At 43.3% G+C, this 6,062-nt stretch overlaps 1 protein-coding gene and 1 long non-coding RNA gene across 2 annotated transcripts in view; one reads left to right on the forward strand and one right to left on the reverse strand.

Moving 5' to 3' along the window:
• The window catches only part of TENM4 (teneurin transmembrane protein 4), a 665,800-nt gene that overhangs the window by 322,160 nt on the left and 337,578 nt on the right, over positions 1 to 6,062 (reverse strand).
• LOC102491956 (uncharacterized) overlaps positions 546 to 6,062 on the forward strand; it is a 21,384-nt gene continuing 15,867 nt past the window's right edge. Inside the window, exon 1 of the long non-coding RNA XR_336504.1 lies at positions 546 to 610. This is a non-coding gene — a long non-coding RNA (uncharacterized LOC102491956). The remainder of the gene's footprint in view (positions 611 to 6,062) is intronic.

The following is a 6,062-nucleotide window of genomic DNA, read 5'->3' on the forward strand; positions in this document are numbered from 1 at the left end:
ATTGGGGGGGGGGGGGGCCTCCCCGCCTGGGGGGGGGGATCTACTGCACACGTGACCAGAGGCAGGGCTGAAGCCCGTGTGGAAAAGTTAGTGCAAACTCCTTCTGAAGAGCTGGGCCCTCTGGTGCAGAAGTCTGCAGGGCCGGCGAGGAACGCAAGGCTCTCCCGTCCTGCCTGTCCTGTGAGAGGTGCAGGAACACCCGGGATCTGGGTCTGACTGGGCTGTTATTTGTCACACAGGTGCCCCTCTCTGAACCTCAGTGACCTCACCGGTAAAATGCGCAGCCCAGACTGGGTGATCGCTGAGCACCCTGCGGGCTGGCTATTCTGTGAGGTCACCGACCTGAAATGATGTTCTTATTAGCGAGATTTTAATCCCACATGCCCGCCACAGGCTCCAGGCCTCATCAAAGGTAAGAGCAGGCTGGAAAAAGTGATCTGAGGCTCTTCTGCCCCTTTAGTGCTCTGGAATCTCAGCAGACGGATGCTTTGCTTTTCTAAGATTCTAACATTTTGTGGTTCTTATGTTCTGACGTTCTCTGCTGGTTCCGTGAAGCACGAGTTCTGTTCCTGTCTTCGGCAAAAGAATCAAGTACACTGCCTGGCACATGGTAAGCACCAGAGAAATACATGCCGCATGTACTAATCCTAAGGAGCTCACCTATGACAAGAGAATCTTTAAGTTCTAACAGTTGAAGGTGGGAATATTCTACAATTTTAGGGCACCAGCATTCTGTGAGATCCAAGATGCAGTAAATCTGACCCTAAGTTCCTATTGTGTCATGGTTCTAAAATCCCAGCTTCCTTCAGTCCTATGAGCAAACTACCGGCTCTTCAGAAGGAGGAGGTGATGTCATGGCACCGGATCTTTAAGCCCAGGCCATTGCAGTGGTATCGACGTGTGCAGCAGAGGGCCACCAGGGAGGGGACATAAGCACAGACATATACAAGTATACAGTACAAGACAATGCATCCACCGAGCAGCACGGCTGTGTGCTTTCCCCACTCCGACTGTAGGAGGTCTGTAACATAGTCACATCCATCCAGCTTTCCCAGGGACCCTGCCACCTGCTGATTCACCAGGGATCTAGCGAAGTGGCACAGAGGGCTGCTGAGTATGGGGTCATTGCAAGCTTTCTGTGAGCTGTTCACAATGGAGAAGGCGGCTCAGTTCATTGTCACCAAATCACACAGGATTTTGCAGGTTCCGTGACTCTCGGTATCAACCCCTGAGCCTAACCAGGTGTCAATATGTTGTAGAGTTATCGCATGTACCATTTGGCTGGTTGATAAGAAAAACTCAGTAAGAGCCATGGAGGCAGCCAGGACCCATGGACAGATGCATCCTCTAGGTGGCGGCTCCCTCTGTGTTTTGGTCTCTTTACTATGAATTTGGGCTGTGAGTCCCCTTACTATCATCTACTGATAGATGAGCACTCCCAGTTCAGTGGGGGGGAGGGGAGCTTCCCTGACAGCACCTACCAGCCAGCACTTCAGGGTGACACAATCCATTCCCAGGTGTTATGGCGCCTGCCCTGCTACTGCAGTTACCTGCACCTGTCTCTCACATGCAGGGTACAGTGCATTCTTGGGGTACAACACATTCTTAGAATGGGCCTTGGAGGGCCATAGAATTGGGGTTGGCATCACAGCCTAGACTCCTGCTAGTTGTGTGATTGTGGGGAAATTACTTCCGCTCCTCATCTGTAAGTTGTCCCCTGCCCTGGCCTTTTACAACTTGCTGTGAGGACTGAAGACACCATATGTGAGCACACAGTATGCAGAGCAAGCAGGAGCTCCCTCCCCCCGCCAGTACTCACAAATAATTTATTAAACTGAACAAAACCACCTCACCATTTGTGACTCCCCTTCCCCTGCACCCCAGTTTTGGGAAGTTTTTGTCAGCCAGACTGAAGTTGGTAGGCAAATAGTCGTTTCCTTGTTGTTTCTTAACCAAAGACACCTTATCATCACCGATCCGAGCATGTGATGAGTCTGAGATAACCACTGCCATACCACACTCCACAGTCAGAATTTCAGACCAAAGTTAGGAAACACGAGATGCTGTTCCAGGTTGCTTATTACAACGTTTTCCTGAGAAAATCTGTCAAGCTTTAAGAAAAAAATAGTTCCAGAACTAAGGAAACTGTTCCATCACAGACTTCAGGGACCCTGGGTAGAGAATAGCATGGCACCTTCCCAAGCCCATGCCTGCCTCGTCTTCCTCCCAGCCCACGGTCTTTGGGGTTGCTCTGGATCTTCATAACTAAGAGAGGAATCGAACACAGTGCCAGGCCCTCAGAGGTGGGTGACGTTTCTGTGAGTACACACATTACAGAGAACATGGCATTTCCTTCTTACTCATTAGCAGCTTTTCATTTAAGTAGTCACCAAGGTAGCATGCAAGAACAATGTACCAGGATTCATAAACTTATTGGAAAATGTATGTTTTTAAAATAATTATTTATTTTATTACTATATTTTATATATTTTATTTGCTTTAGGGCACATGCACGAGAGAGAGAGAGAGAGAAAGAAAGTGAGAAAGTAAGCTGCTAGGTCTAGGACTCGAACTGCGGTGGTCAGCCATGTGTAATCCAGTGCCCCAACAACCACACCACCTGCTGGCCCCCAAAATATATGGTTTTTTAAACTCACCCTCTTCAAATTTCTATTTATTGGGCCATTGGAAAAGTCATGAAGCAGCTTTGCATAGAAAAACAGAAAAATATATCATGACTTTTCTGATGACCCAATAGTATATGATTTATAATGTACACAATATATGAGTGCCCAGAACACATGTAGTCGAGCACTCTGCTGTGTGTATGCCTGCTATTCAACATGCACAGAAGCAGGGAAGGGTCATATTAAGAGAATGGGCTTTGGTCAGCCCATTGGATCCCACATGGCCAACCACATGGTCCAAGTCATAGACTCATTGGCTAAGAAAACATGTCAAATATATGTGTGTGCTCCAACTCCTGAAAGGAGGGAGAAATGGAGAAGAGATTGTGGCATGACCATGCCCCATAGGGGCTGGGGGGAAGCCTTCTCATTCTCTATCACTCTGTCTCTTTCCAGTGAGCATAGGTGCTCTCTGGCCAAAAGAAAAAGAATAAAAGAGAGAGAGTGGAGTCAGACCATCTGCATTTGAATTTCTGTTCTGCTCCTTGCTAGTTTTCTCACTGACCTTGGGCCTTGATCTTCTCGTCTTGTTTGAATGGAGATTTAAACCAGCAAACAAATGAAAACAAGAACATCTCACTTCATAGGGTTAAAGTATGCATAATGACATTTCTATTCATCCCAATAATTTCAAGCTAATTCTTGATTTAATTATGTATTGATTGAATTAAAAAAAGAAAAAGAAAAAGGAAACCAGACCTACACAGATACTTCATCTCAGTGGAATCCTAAGATGATATCTTTATCCTTTCTCTGAAGGCTGGCTAGGTTTCAGCTTCTCAGTCTCCTTTCCAGAAACACTTTAATCCCTTTTCCTAAATTTAAACATTTCTTATACACTCACATAGACCACTCAGTTGCTTCACTGAATAAGTAAAAGCATACGCAGTTCTAAGCAGAGGATGAAGTATTAAAACTTAGTTCTCTGGATCAACAGATGGCCTAATCGTTATATCACTGGGCTCCAACATAGTCGGCCGTGGTTCAAGTACCTAGCAGCTTAAAACTCATGCTGGGCATGTGTAGTCGGCCGTGGTTCAAGTACCAGACCTAGCAGCTTAAAACTCATGCTGGGCATGTGTGTGTGCATGCCCAAGATCCCAAGAGGAGAATGTCCCATGGCCATCCTCCTGGGGGACGATTTCTCTCTGTTTTGTCTCTCTGTCTCTCCAATGAGCACATGTGTCCCACAGTAAAAATCTCTCTAAAAATTGAAACAAAACTTAGTTCTCTTGGGCCAGCAGGTGGCATAGTGGTTAAGGTCCTGGACTTCTACATGGTCTGTCATGATTCCAGTCCTGGATCCAGTGGCTTGAAACTACACAGGGTGCATGTGGGTATGTACCCAAAATCCCAAGAGGAGAATGGAAGAGAAGGGATTGTTGCATGGCTATCCCTCCTTGGAGGTTACTTCTCATTTTCCCTCGCACTGTCTCTTTCTGTCTCTTTGGTGAGTGTATGTGCCCGATGGCAAAAACTTTAAAAAACAAAAAGAAACAAAACTTAGTTCTCCATCTGACAAAAAGGTTTGGGGCGCACTGGAGCATCAGGCAGCCTACTGCAGTGCTATCACCTCCTACGTTCTATTCCACTGAGTTATGCTCACGTCAGCTGCTTGAGCACTTTCCTGTTGAACACAGACTAAGGACCGCCCATCTCTGTGTTCTGTCCTGATTCAGAGTGCCAGCCTAGCAAGAGGCTGAGAACTAGTTCCTACACATTTGAAATATACTGAAATCCACTCTTACAGAGCATTTCAAAGAGCTTCACATCTGAAAATCCAGGGTGACCATACATTTTGGTTTGTCAGTGAGAGCGTCAATTTAACATGCTATCTCACACTGATTAATAATCGTGCTCCCCTTGATACAAAATTGTCTCTGTTTGGACAATTAGTTATAAGATCACCCTGCTTCATGGCAGTGAAGTGCAGGTTCAATTCCACACCTCAGGCTGTAGTCTGCACCAGGGGGATGGAGATCAGGAATTCCGGGTGGCAGATCCATACCGGCACAGCCAGAGGCACAGCCAGATTGTGGCAAGTCCTTGCTGATACGGTTCTCAAAGTTTGTTTTTGGTCCAACATTCTACCTGACAGCAGTAATAGTGCTCTATACTTCGAGGGATTGTTATGAGGATTAAAGGAGACTACTGAAAAAAATGCCAGATATAAATAATTTCAGGAACAAGGGAAAGTCAGATTCTTCCAGCATGGATGCTCATAAAATGTTTGCAGACGAATTAATTTATATAAAAGATAGACTAAAAATTAAAAACAAAAACAGTTTAATAATGATGATCACTGTTATGGGCAATTAAAATTTTTAATATACTTTTATAATGGCAGTATTTTTAACAATAAGCATACAGGGTTATTTTTATACTTTTAAAGGTTATTTCCTTTAACTGTAGAGAAAATGAAATAATAACTGAAATATCTGGACTATAATAGGTACTAAAAAAGATGGTAGTTTTAAATGTAAAAAATATTTTATGCATTGATATTAGTACTATAATTTGATACATATGCATTTTTAAAATGTGAAAACCTTTAACTGAGGATTTGGGGGTAAATTATTCTTCTAGGAATTTATCCTCAAATTATCCTGACTTTTCAAAAGATTTACTTGTATGTATTCATTACAATGCCATTTGTATCAATAATAGTAAAAAGTAAAAATTTTAAAAAATGTTAAAGAGGAAAGTATCTTTCATATTAAATTGCTAGTAACATTGTTAGTGATGTAAATTAAGTCACACCGATATAATGCATTACACAGATTAAAGCTATGTTGTGAAGAATAGTTAGTAATTTGGGAAATAGGACATTGAAAAAGTGTGATACAAAACTGTATAAAAATTCTGACTTCTGTCAAAGGTATGTATGTGTGTGTATACACAATCTGCACATAAATGTTAATACCAATTGTCTTAGGACATAGAATTATAAATTAATTTTATTTTTAATCTCTCTGTATACACACACACACACACACACACACACACATATATATATAAAATTATTATTTTGCATAGGGTACATGGACTCACTGGAGAGAGAGAGAGAGAGGATAAGTGAGAAATCACCCCCAGGGGGCTGGCCATGCCACATTCTCTTCTCCTCCATTCTCCTCTCAGGATTTTGGGCATGCATACACATGCACATGGCGTGCTTTTCAAGCTGCCATGCCTGGGACCTGAACTGTGAAGTCAGCTGTGTAATCTAGCACCTTGACCACCATACCACCTGCTGGTCCTTTCTGTATTTTAATGTTTATTTCAAGGAACCAACGTGATAAAGAGATTGTTTTAAAAAATCAAAGTTGGGGAAGTGGTGGTTAAGGTGACTGATCTTACATGGCTGATTGTGTGATT

Source organism: Tupaia chinensis, unplaced genomic scaffold, assembly GCF_000334495.1.
Source record: "Tupaia chinensis unplaced genomic scaffold, TupChi_1.0 Scaffold139431_1, whole genome shotgun sequence".
Lineage (NCBI taxonomy): Eukaryota > Metazoa > Chordata > Mammalia > Scandentia > Tupaiidae > Tupaia > Tupaia belangeri.